At 40.2% G+C, this 12,995-nt stretch overlaps 1 protein-coding gene and 1 long non-coding RNA gene across 5 annotated transcripts in view; one reads left to right on the top strand and one right to left on the bottom strand.

Annotated features, from left to right (window-relative positions):
* The window catches only part of USP44 (ubiquitin specific peptidase 44), a 49,905-nt gene that overhangs the window by 20,680 nt on the left and 16,230 nt on the right, over window positions 1–12,995 (bottom strand). Inside the window, exon 1 of one of the 4 annotated variants that reach the window (XR_012921408.1) lies at window positions 2,819–2,902. The exons of 1 other annotated variant lie outside the window; for it this stretch is intronic. The gene's annotated coding sequence lies outside the window, so the exon portion shown is untranslated. Of the gene's footprint in view, window positions 1–2,573; window positions 2,903–12,995 lie in introns of those variants that run through there. 2 more of the 4 variants (XM_012775304.3, XM_012775300.3) reach the window with 2 other exon arrangements.
* LOC142873346 (uncharacterized) overlaps window positions 3,061–12,995 on the top strand; it is a 167,429-nt gene continuing 157,494 nt past the window's right edge. The window contains exon 1 of the long non-coding RNA XR_012921409.1: window positions 3,061–3,567. This is a non-coding gene — a long non-coding RNA (uncharacterized LOC142873346). The remainder of the gene's footprint in view (window positions 3,568–12,995) is intronic.

Raw genomic sequence — 12,995 nt, 5'->3', positions numbered from 1 at the left:
AATGTTTTTATATACAACTGACCACATTGTGAATGTTTAATTTTTAAACTCTTCATAACTAGGCTATGAACTGCTGTTTCACAGGAAGTGGGTATGCACATTTTATATAAACACATATACATTCTCTTCCAATTAAAGGGAAAAACATAAGTAGGGCTGGGCATCAAATAGGATAAATTTTAAAATAAAACTGTGTCATAGTAATCTTTATCTCATTAAAGAAAATCCTGAGACTTCCCAGAAGGAGGAATATTAGACATCTGCTGAATCTTTAATGAAGATGATTTCTGTAACAAAACATTCTCCATTTAACAGTAACAACCTAAACAGAGCCTCTAAAGGTTATTAAAAGTAGGAAGATTTGTTTTTTCCATAATAATAGAAGGAAATGGTAATTTCAGAAGGAAGTAGGTATATAGGCATTACTAACCACAGAAATACGTTTGGATAAGAATGAAAACAGCTTCACCCACAGTTTGTAGTAATTAGGGTAAACCCTATCCACTCATGTAAGCAATTTTCAATTTTCCATTTACTTCAGGGAACCACCATAGTTTCCTGTCTTAAGAGATGTTTGTAAAATGTCAAGGGTCAAGCATAGTGCTTGGTACACAGAAAGGCGTTCAATATTTTTGAATGAACAAATTATTGAACGACAGAACACAATGGGCTCTCAAACTCTCCCTACTCCCTCTTAGGTATGCTATTATGTCTATTATGTGCTTTGGCACCTCTCCATGTCAATCATGATGTATTTCCTTTCCTTTATCCCAAGAAAGGCCCTGGTTATTCTTTCTTCCTTTAGAGATCTAGAATCTGTAATTACCCTGATCTCACTTGAAACTCCTCATTAAACAATAAAAGATACACTTTTCCCTTGGGCCTTCCTCAGGTCTCTCGCATACTTCTCCTGAAGCAGAGACTGGATCTAGCTGAAGATGTTGTTAAGATAAAACTCCTGGAAAGCAAGTTCTGCCTCCAGGTTATTTGAATTCCTCATCCCCATCCCTACTTAACAAGTAATTTATGGGCAATTTTGTTCTAAAATATTTATCATTACTGTCACACCAACATATTTACACATCAACTTACTGCAGCTAACTTTTTTTTTTTCCTTATGCCTGATATCTTCTTCCTTCAGATGCAGCTAACTTCTTAACAATGGGGAAAACATTCAGAAAAATATTGAGCATTCTACTAATAGTCTAGTGAACTGAGTTCAGATACTGTGTATAAAATGCCTAGACTATCATTCTAGCACATCCATTATTTGGTTTAACAAGTATATACTTAGATTATAAATTAGTTTTTTCTAAATCAAACAATAGTTTTGGAAGAAAAACAAGACTGATACACAAAGTACCCAAAACATTTCGACTTTTTAGACTGTACACATTAACTATTTAATCAGAATATCTCCAAATTTCAATGTGGATAGTCCACATGATAAATACTGCATTGAAAAACCTAACATCCATTGCATAATTAATGGCTCATACACAGAAAGCTAGAGAAATCTGAGTGGGGAGAGAAAACCTGAATGTGCTAAAATGTTTAAACACTCTTTCGAATGCCCTGAGATGCTCAATTAAGAATAAAAAGATTAGGTTTCCAAGAATACGAAGTTTCATCTGTTTCAAGACAACTGAATATTGAATCTCATTAAGATTTTGACATATTCTATAAACATCTGCTTAACTCCTGTTTGCCATTCTGTATTTGAACACAGTGACCAGCCAATTCTTTTTCCTTGTTTACACCAAGTGCTGGTTTTGCACACAACTCAAAATGGAATTCCAGGCCCCAAAAGTTACCACCCCAACTTTTACCCCACAGGTAGCTACTTAACAGCTAATAAGGAATTCAAGTGCAAGTCCCAAAGGTCTCATTTCCATGCTAATTTCACAACCCTTTTACTAGCCATATGACAATTAAGGTTTAAAGAGGGGGAGGTGCTGAGGAAAGAGTGAATCTCCCCAAAATTCCTAATATTAACACTGCAAGAAAGTATCCAGCTAACAGTAGAATTTAAACAGCTCAAACTTGCAGTTCAAACAATTACTATGTTTCACTTTCCTTTTTATGGGGGTTGGGGTGTCCTACCTTCTTAAGCTTGAGTATTTCCCCCCCTTCACACTGACATGCTTCTCATGTCCCCAAAATAAATTCCGCCTATTGCCATTCCATCCCCCACCAAGGCCAGCAGGAATGGTTTTGGGAAGCCGATATTCAAAAACTGGAATCTTGAAGTGGCAGCAGGTGCTAACAGCGCTAGGACCCGAGCAACACATTCCTCCTAAAGCGAGAAACCAGCACCCCAGGGGCTTCGAGCATCACTTGGCGGCCATCCGAGCCGCGGGGAGGATGCGGTCTGACCTTGCCCGCGCAGCTCGGCGCCCAGCCCGCGGTCAGGGCACCGCTCCCCCTCCGCAGCCCGCGAACCCTCGCCTCTTCTCCCCACAGCTCGCCCCCTCCAGCCCGGTGCCCCTGCCACAGGAGACGCGGGGACTCGCAGCATCTCCGGGCACTCGTGAGGTTCCCCCAGGCACTGGCCGGAGCGCCGCACGACCCACCGAAACTTCCCAGAGGCGCCAATTCGAAATTCGCGGGACCCGCCGCCGCCACGCGCCTCTCAGCTCGCTCCGGTCCGTCCGTCCGCAGCCCCCTCTCCCTCTCTCAGGACCTTCCAGCGTCCTGCGCGGCGGGAAAACGCCGCCAGGTGCCGCCCGGCCCCGGGGGCTCCCGTCGGACCTCGGCTACTGCTGGGGGCCTCGCTCCGCCAACCGCCGCGCCGCGCGCGCCCCGCACGCACACTCACCAGCCCGAGCCGGAGCCGCCATCTTGGCGCTCACCCCCGGCGCCCCGGACCCCGGCCCCCGGTTCGGCGGCAGCGGCCCGGTCCCGCGCCTACGTCACCCGTGACGCGCGGCCGGCCCCGCCCCGCGCCGTCGGCGTGCCCCGGGGCGCCTCAGCGCGGGAACCGCGGACGGCCCACGGAGAGCGGGCGGCGGGGCTTCAAGGTCAGGGCCGCGGACTTTCCTCGGCGCCGCACGTGGCTCTGCGTGGACGGCCGAAGCTTCTCCCCGCCGCGGGCTTCGCACCTGTGGTGACCGTCGGGCCCGGGAGCATAAATCCAGTGTTTCCTAAGTGCTTGGGAGATGCAGAATAATCCACAGGCGGCGTTAGTCCCTTCCTCAATTTCTGCGACTCACAGGAGCGTCGAAGTGTTTGGCAGAAACACTTGCCAATTCTGTTATTCTTCAAAATCTGCCCAAGTTCACTGGCCTAGAAATTCTTCCAGAAAACGTCTCCTTCCCAGAGGAGCACCTGGGTGTAAGCGCCAGTGGTGGTGACTGCTGTGGCTTGGGCTTCCTCACACAGCAGAAAGGCCAGTGAGGTTCCAAACAGGGAACTGCCTGGGCAGTAAGATCTAATGGGCACGAAAAAGCATCTCTGCGCTAACTTGACTAACCTGAAATTGCCGATTTGAGATACTGAAGTAAATATTGAAAAGAAAGAATAGACTAAGGGGGGGAAATCTGGAGAAGAGGAAAGACAAGCCTACAGGTAAATGAAAATTAATCCATTCATATTTAATGAGTTCTTTGTGCTCCGCTTTGAGGCAGTTCCACCTCAGCTACCCAGTATATACTGAAAATTTAAAAACACTCCAAGGAGAGTTTAAAATGAAGCAAAACAGCATACAAAGTTAACAACAAGTCAGTGGAGTGCAAAACCTTGCAATACAAGGAAAGCTATAAAATTGCTCATGTCTTTTCCATCCAGTTTCACTCTGGGGAAAATCTTGTAGTGGTATGAACTGAATAAAGAAATGAATGCACAAGGTTATTCATAGCACTTATAGCATATTATCTAAACACCAAAAATGTGAAGAGGAAAAAAAAAGTCTAACCAAAGGGAAATGGCTAAGGTCTGACATTGTAACCTCAGAAATTCCTATGTAGACAGCAAAATAACAAGAGTGTCTAATGAATTCCTATTTGAAAAAAAATACCAAATATGTATATGAAGGTTGCAACTGCATAAAATGTAGTCATGCAAAGAAGGATTAAAGGTAAGCAATGGATTTACAGAATAGCTTAATACACCTTTCATTCTTGTTTCAGTATATTTAAGTGCATAATAATTCCAATTGAGTTCTGTTCCCAGTGCATTTCTTCCACCCAAATCACATAAACTGTTGTCTTGTAATCTTGCCTACCACTTGAATTTCTAAAGTGCACTAAAAGCATTACATGAGGGCATCTCTTAAAAGGAAATATTTAAAATTTAAGTATTTCTGGCATACAATATGGTTTTGCTTGTGATTCCTTGAAAGTAAAATATAACAAAGGTCAAAACCCTTGCTCTCCCATCTTAATGTCATAAAACCATTGTGGAAGTTCGTCTGGAAGACTGTAGTTCTGGTATGAGCCTTAGTTGCCTCTTTCTGATCTAGTAATTCTACTTGTAGAAATACAAAGTTTTTACTGAGACTAAGGCAACTTAGACTGTACCTCTCAATGTTATTTAGAATAGGGAAAACCAGAAACCACCTAACTGTTCATTCAGTGCTATGGGAATGGTTCAGTAAATCTGGTATATTCATATGACAGACTATTATCAGAATATTATTTTCAAAACATATCAGGTAAAAGGTATATAAGCCAAGCCAAACTGTGCCTGCTATTCCCATTCTTCCAAGAGGTTCCTTTTTCATAAATTACCTTACTGGTACTATATAACCCCTCTTCTCTCTCCCAACAGTTTTTTGGACTGGGGTGGGCACCAGATCTAAGGGCAGTTAATCTGTGGGAAGTTTGTTAAAGCTCTGCTCAAACACAGAGCAGGATGAAAGAGAGGTTGGGTGGGTTTGAATAATGGTTTTAAGGTAAGTTGAGGAGGCAGAGACACCAGGCAGCAAAAGCTGCAGGAGAGTAAAGCCGTAAATAATCAGAGGATATAGAAAGTAGCAGCTGGGTTCAAGAGAAGTAGCAGTATCAGGGATGGTGACTGAGTAGAACTGCTTGGAGCCCAGGAACCTCTAAAATAACTTTGTAAGAGTAAACACTAAAAGATGCAAAAATGTATATACTGTATTTAAAAATATGCATATATTATATTCACATTGAACAACACTGGAAGGAACGTATCAAAACTTTAATAATAGTGTTGAGATTATAAGTGATTTTTCTAAATTTTCTAAAATAATCATAATTTTAAAGAGAACTATTTGAATTCTAGTCAAAATAAGCTGCCTGTGGTCAAAGAGACTAGCAGACAGAAGTTCAGAGAAAGGAGAATTTCCTAAGATTATAAAGGTGACACTTAGGCTGGGTCTTATAAGGACTAAAATGATGTGAATAAATGAAGAGAAGGAGGTGAAATGGGAAGAAAACAAAGCACAGGCCAGCCGAGTAAGGCATAGGTGGAGCGAACTGAGTAGAGTGTCCTCAATAAAATGCCTTGAATGCAAGGATGTAAGCTAGGGAGAGGTGCTGAGTGGGAGGGCAGGAGGCTGAAGAAATTATCTGAAGATTGCTGTTAAGTTTGTAATTAAAGAGTATATAATGTTTGTAGCATAGCCTTTCCTTTACACTTATTATTTATTCAACTTTGAAATTTCCTCAGCTGCCATTTTATTCCTTGAAGTTCACTACCTAGGACTAAATTATGGCATGCCTGTTTATTGAGCTCCAGAACCTCTCTACTGAAATCTCATTTTTACATAGCAGTCATAATTATTCTTCTCCTTTAATTTTCCTATTTGTTTTTTACCCATCTCATCAAATCTAAGATTTATTACAATGACACTTTTTGAAAAGCCTCCTTCTCTTCCCATCTTCATCAACCGACATTCCCAAACTTACCTGTTTATATCCTCAAAATCAGTGTTCCCCCAAGTCAGCCTTTGGATGGCTAAGAGATCAGTCCCTTTATGGTGTCCCACACTTGAGGCATTTCCCACCTTTAAATCGGGGTAGATGTTTATCTCCTAAGTAGAAGGCCCGCCAGCTTTCCACTCCCGCAATTCATTACAATCAACCTCTTTCAGGGTTAGCCTAAACTCTCACCTCCTGGAAACTGCTTTCCTTAAGTAACAACCCGGCTTCCAGATCTCCATCCCCCAGCCCAGCAGCACATTATTATGCAGTCACCGCTTTTGTTCTGAGTTCCGAGCCTGGTTCCCTCTATTTGCATTGTAACCTCTCTGGGGGCCAGGACTGTGCACTTGCTCCATTTGTGTACCTCTCCAGAGCTCTTAGTATAGTAGTGGCCCAAAATACTGTCAAAATGCATCATGAATGAACAAAATTAGTAGTTCTCTAGCATAATATAGGGTTGTGGAAGTGATGTGGAGGGGGTTTCCCTTGTTTTCACAGCCCCCACGCTGGGAGAAATGGCAGTTTGCCCTTTTTCCAAAGTAAGCACTTTCCTAAACAAGATAAAATTTTAATGACTCTGGTACCTAATTAGTGTGTAACTACTCAATTCTAAGGTACAACACAAACTGGTTTTGCTCCTTGTTATCCTGAGAAGATTGTGAATGAATTAAAGAACAAAATATTGTACCGTTTAATAAACCTTAAGGCTGCTTTTTATGCTCCGTGTTGGTTTTTAGAATTTTTCTAGTCCAGTCTTTCATAAATCTGAGAAATATTTTAGAAATCGTAATTGTAGACTAAAGAATTTGAGTTTGGGCCGGGCGTGGTGGCTCACGCCTGTAATCCTAGCACTTTGGGAGGCCGAGGCGGGCGGATTGCTCAAGGTCAGGAGTTCGAAACCAGCCTGAGCGAGACCCCGTCTCTACCAAAAATAGAAATAAATTAATTGACCAACTAAAAAATATATATACAAAAAATTAGCCGGGCATGGTGGCGCATGCCTGTAGTCCCAGCTACTTGGGAGGCTGAGGCAGTAGGATCGCTGAGCCCCGGAGATTGAGGTTGCTGTGAGCCAGGCTGACGCCACGGCACTCACTCTAGCCTGGGCAACAAAGTGAGACTCTGTCTCAAAAAAAAAAAAAAAAAAAAAAAAAAAAAAAAAAAAAGAATTTGAGTTTGTCAAATTTTAGGAAACTACTTAAAAGAATTTTTCAGACTTTTACAGAGTGAATCTATCTAATAACATTAAGATTCACTGAACAAAAAAATTGTTTTGAATAGCTATGAGCCTGGTACCATAACCGTGCTAAGCACTGAACTGTTCATAGCCTTCATTTCAATGTTATGGGGAGATGAAAGATTGAATAGACGAGGTGAGTAAAACATACTAAAGAGCTTATCCCTAAAGTTAAATTTAGGTGTAGCAACACACTTCAGGTGAACTTTTTAAGTGAGAGGGACCCAAACGACCTTAAATTTCTGGCAAATTCGGAGAATAATATTGGAAAAAAGGACAGCAGATGTAAGAAAAGGCCTTAGTAAGCAAATAGAGAGGAAAATGAGCTGAAAGAAAGGGCTTTAGAATTAGTCTTTTAATTTCTAAGAAAGAATGAGGGCTAGACATTGTGGCCCAGGCCTGTAATCCCAGCACTTTGGGCTGCTGAGGTGGGAGGATTACTTGAGGCCAGTAGTTAGAGATCAGCCTGTCCAACATAGCAAGACCCCATCTCTACAAAAAATTTAAAAATTAGCCAGCCATTATGGCATGTACCTGTAGTGCCAGCTACTTGGAAGGCTGCGTTGGGAGGATTACCTAAGCCCAGGAATTCAAGGTTACCATGCCATTCACTCCAGCTTGGGCAACAGAGTAAGACTCTATCTCAAAAAAATAAAAAGGAAAAAAAGGAGGGTGGTGGCAGGTAGGGAAGGTAAATGCAGGCTGAGTAGATGGTACTAAAGTTGTTTTAAAGAACTGTTAAATGTTTATTTGGTGGTCTGTGAGGGAAACTTGTACCTTGGAGGTGAATTTCCAATGTAGGCCTCCTGGAAACTGAAACTGAGCCCAGGATTTAGGTATTAATGGAAGCAAAATTGTGAAGCTACTCTGTCCTTTTGTCACTCCTTTTAACGTCCACTTTATCTCCACCCTACTCAATTTTTCAGGGATCCTTAGGCTGCTTGTGCTCATGGCTTAACTTCAGGAAAGAGGCTTTTCTCTCTTCCCTCCTATCAAAACTTTTCCCATTTTGTTCAGGACAGGTACCCACTTGTAAATTATTCATGTTTAGTAATTTTATTTTATCTTTTTTGCATTTCTCTCTCTTTAAGGCTGTTCTAATGGGAACTCCTATAGAAACACAGAGTATGGAACTTCTAAAATGAAATTTTAAACATTGTGACAGATCAATGGGATAGATATTTTCCTAAGCCAAGGTACTTTTCCAAGGATAAGCAATGGGAGGTGGGGAAGGCAGAATATACATACACATTATATACATATATATACATACACACATATATAATTATATATTTAGTTATAATCACAATGTGTGACAGCTCTAATTCTTTAAATATGTTGCATGTTTTATCTCTATCTCATTATAGTGTTAGGAAAATAGTGTCTGTCTTATCTTCCTCATGAGGGTGGTTCAAGGATCAAATAAAGTTTTACACATGGAAATTCTTCCTAAATTGAAGAAAGAAAAGTCAATGTATTTATCATTATTATTTTTCTTAGGATTATTATCACCCTATAACTGTTTGAGATCAGGAACTGAGTTTTGTTCATATTTGTAGCCCCTATAGCAAATAGTACAGAATTTCACTTAGAATAGGTAAGCAGTATTACCTTAAATCAAGTTTTACTTCTATACGAAAGTAAATTTGAGGCTGGGCATGGTGGTTTATCCCTGTAATCCTAGCACTTTGGGAGTCTGGAGGCAAGACCACTTGAGGTCTTGAGGCCAGAATTTAAGAGACCAGCTTGAGCAACACAGTGAGACCACCCTTCCTCTACCCCACCCCTACCCGCTTCCCTATAAAAAATAGAAAAAATAGCCAGGTGTAGTGGCATGCCCCTGTAGTTCCAACTACTAAGGAGGCTGAGCCAGAAGGATCACTTGAGCCCAGGAATTTGAGGTTGTAGGGAACTTATGATGGTGCCACTGCACTCTAGCCTGGGTGGCAGATAGAGACCCTGTGTCAACAAAATAAATAAATAAAAATAAAGTATATTTGAGGATAGTTAATTTGAGGATAACTACCATAAAGGTTAAAATTAATTATAGTAATCTGAGAAACATGAACAACATAGTTTTAGCCTCTCATTCTCATAGCAGGGGATCTGGAAAGGCAGAGAGAGAGGAAAGAAAAAGCACTAGAACTGGAAATGTTAGCTCTTAAAGCTTTAGTAAACTATGCCAAAAAGATATTAGTACTTTTTCCTGAAGGAATGGTTATTGGGGTACCCAAGTTTTATTTTTATACTTCATACATATTTTTAAACCCACTTCTTTTAAAAAAAGAATAGAATGAGAATAGTGTAGGTGGATAACCATAGTTGTTTATATAATTGTTTATATCTTGCCAAATCATTTGGAAATGGAAATCCTGTAGTGTTGCTTCTGGGTTGTAAAAGACAAAAAAGTTAAATAGAAGGCAGCCCTCAATGCAGGAAGATGTTACACTATAAAGGAAACCACAAATTGTCTATTCAGGATGTATGCATCAATAAAAAGAGCTAACAATTCTTCATGTGTGAGAGATAAGATGATCAGCCTGCTTTTCTCTGCCATCTTAAGGTTCCTTCCTTGCAGGCCAAGAGCTCTCTTGGTAACAGTCATTGAGTAGTTCAGCCATCTGCAAGTAGTGTCTATAGGCCTCCTTAGCTAACTAGTTATTAATTAACTCCTAGAAAACCACATTTCTAAGGAGGGAGACTCTTTAGGAGAAGGGAGGTTGTAGGTAAAGTAGATAGGGCCTATCTATTCCATTTTATCTTTAGTACTGAAACTATCAATTAGAGAATTAATGAGAACAGAGGCTTGCTATGAATTTCTTGATTTCTAAAAACTCCCTAAATATATGGCTTCTGATCCTTAGAAAAAATAATGAAGGATGAACCAAGCATTGTAGAAAAAAAAGGAATTTGAAATGGTGACATGTAATGGAGTCTTTTTTGCAAGTATAAGGTTTTCTTTTGTCTATTGAATGAAAACTCTAAAATGCCTCAGGAATGATCACAGAAGGAAATTTATGTAAGTTCACCATTAAATGCTTATGAAATAATCTCTTCTTGAAAATCAATGGTGGTATTAAAGGATGACTTGAACTTATTTGCTTATGCCCATAACATTTTATTAAATTAAGACAAAATCTGCTCTTAACATTATTAGTGATCACAAAACTGAACTGTGCAAAAGAATTATAATTCTGAATAGCCTCATAGTGAATAATTTTTCCCCTTAACGTTTTAGTTAAGCTTGGTCTACATGTAATTAAAAGTAGAGTTATTCCTACAAAAGAACGTACACAGTAGGCCTTTGTTATGTTGGTGTGATGGGGTGCTAGGAGAGATCAAATGTCCTTGGCCCACTTGTGGTTGTCAGAAATGTCCATATTACTAAACAGTTTAAGGTCCCAGGGTAAAATGCAAATCCAGGAGGGGGTAATTTGGTAAACTCCTATTGGTGCTAATACTTTAGTGCAAATTAATGAATTAGGTCAGTTAATCATGTCCTGAAGATAATGGAAAACAGATTGTTAAATTTTTATTGAAAATGGGAGGTAAAGATGAGGAAGGTGCATGGTTAGTGTGTTGCCTCCAGGAAGCCTGATCAAGAGTGGGGCACTCACTGGGGTTTTGGGGAAATAGAGGGGATCTGAATGAGATATAAAACTTTTTATCTAGGACTACCTATAATCAAGAAGTCAAACATGTTAAATCTCTACCAAACATCTAAGAATTCTCTGGGAAGAATAACGCTTTGTAATCAACTCTCAGCTTAAGGAAAACAAAAAAGAATCTCCTTTGAAAATTATTTGATGCTGAGTTGTATGTATGTATTTACACCATGTCAAAAAACATGTTCTCTCAGCCGGGCGCGGTGGCTCACGCCTGTAATCCTAGCACTCTAGGAGGCTGAGGCGGGCGGATTGCTCGAGGTCAGGAGTTCGAAACCAGCCTGAGCAAGAGCAAGACCCCGTCTCTACTATAAATAGAAAGAAATTAATTGGCCAACTAATATATATATAAAATTAGCCAGGCATGGTGGCGCATGCCTGTAGTCCCAGCTACTCGGGAGGCTGAGGCAGAAGGATTGCTTGAGCCCAGGAGTTTGAGGTTGCTGTGAGCTAGGCTGACGCCACGGCACTCACTCTAGCCTGGTCAACAAGCGAGACTCTGTCTCAAAAAAAAAAAAAAAAACATGTTCTCTCATAGAGCCAACTCTAGGAAAAATTATGAAAACCTGTTGGTCATCTCATTCTGGTTCTCTAGCCTCCTCTTTTAACCCCTTCCCTTTGGTAAAACCAAGCATTTAAATTTTTGTTCTGTGCCAGGCAGGTGATTTAAAAGAGTGAGCCAGTCTGGATGTGACTGCATGTGTATTGTGTAAGTAGCAAAGTCCTGAAGAATAGGTCATTCATTGTTTAAGTGTATTTGTTGGTATCACACTTACTACTTTTCAAACAGTTGTCAAATTGTTTTTGTTTTTGTTTTTAATAGCATCTGGCTCTGTTGACCAGGTTGGAGTGCTAAAGTGCAGTGGTGTGACCATAGCTCTCTACAGCATTGAACTCCTGGCTCCTGGGCTAAAGTGATCCTCCTGCCTCAGCCTCTTGAGTAGCTGGGACTACAGACATATACCACCACACCTGGCTATTTTTTAAATTTTATTTTGTAGAGATGGGGTCTTGCTTTGTTGCACAGGCTAGTCTCAAACTCCTGGCCTCAAGCAATCTGAGGCTCCTTGGCTGGGTTCCTCAAATCCTGCAGTATTGCTCCTCATTGTAAAAATGTCTAAATATCAGAATACTCCAGTATTTAGTTCTTAGATTGTTTTCTCTTCACTATCTACGCTCATTCCTTTGGTGATCTCATTCAGTCTCTTGGTTTTAAATACCATCTCTACACTGATCACTTGAAAACTTATATTTTCAGGATAGATATCTTCCATGAACTCCAGATTCACATATTCAAAAGCTTACTTAATAAGGCCAGGTGCAGTGGCTCACGCCAATAATCCCAGCACTTTGGGAAGCTAAGACGGTAAGATCTCATGAGGCCAGGAGTTCAAGACCAGCCTGGGTAACATAGTAATACCCCATCTCTACAAAAATCCAAAAAATTCAATTAGCTGGGTGTGGTCGCACATACCTATAGTCCCAGCTACTAAGGAGGCTGAGGCAGGGGGATCACTTGAGCCCAGGAGTTTGAGCCTGCAATGAGCTATGATTGTGCCTGTGAATAGCCACTGTACTCCAGACTGAGCAACTTAGTGATACCCCATATCATTAAAAAAAGTAATATATAAAAAAATCAAAAAAACATCAAATATATATATATATTTTAATATGTAACTCTTCCTTGTCTGACATCCTGGAATGCGTACTGTATCATTTTTATTTCCGGTTATGCAGTTTATGATGAGGAAATATATTCTTAAAATTCATCCTTTTTATTAATAGCTTTAGAGTGAAATAAGCAGAAAAATGCAAAGAATTCAAACTAAAGGCACATTACATAATAGTTGCTTGCCCTGTTCTTTTTCTTTGATATAGAATTTATTATTTCAGCTGTTCTTTATTTTTCTATGCAGTGAGCATCATTTCCACTAAAAATCACTTTAAGATTTCACAATACTGATAAGGGAAATATTGGCTGCTGCAGACATATGTAATTTCTCAGCACCTCAGTTGCTGTGCTTCGCTGAAAGTATGCTTTAGTGAGAGTCAGTAGCTGGAGATTTTTTTTCTAAGAAAAGCAAAAAGATGTAAAAGTATTTTCATAACCAAAAATGTTCATAATGATTTATTTTTTCAAATGTAAACAAGGTTTTAGCCAAGAATTAATAAAAAATGAAATCCTCTTTTCTGGAGGCAAAACATGTT

The sequence above is a fragment of the Microcebus murinus genome, chromosome 10 (genome assembly GCF_040939455.1).
Source record: "Microcebus murinus isolate Inina chromosome 10, M.murinus_Inina_mat1.0, whole genome shotgun sequence".
NCBI classification, from domain to species: Eukaryota; Metazoa; Chordata; class Mammalia; order Primates; family Cheirogaleidae; genus Microcebus; species Microcebus murinus.
Note: the sequence above shows the minus strand (reverse complement) of the source record. Positions and strands in the feature narration are given on the sequence as shown.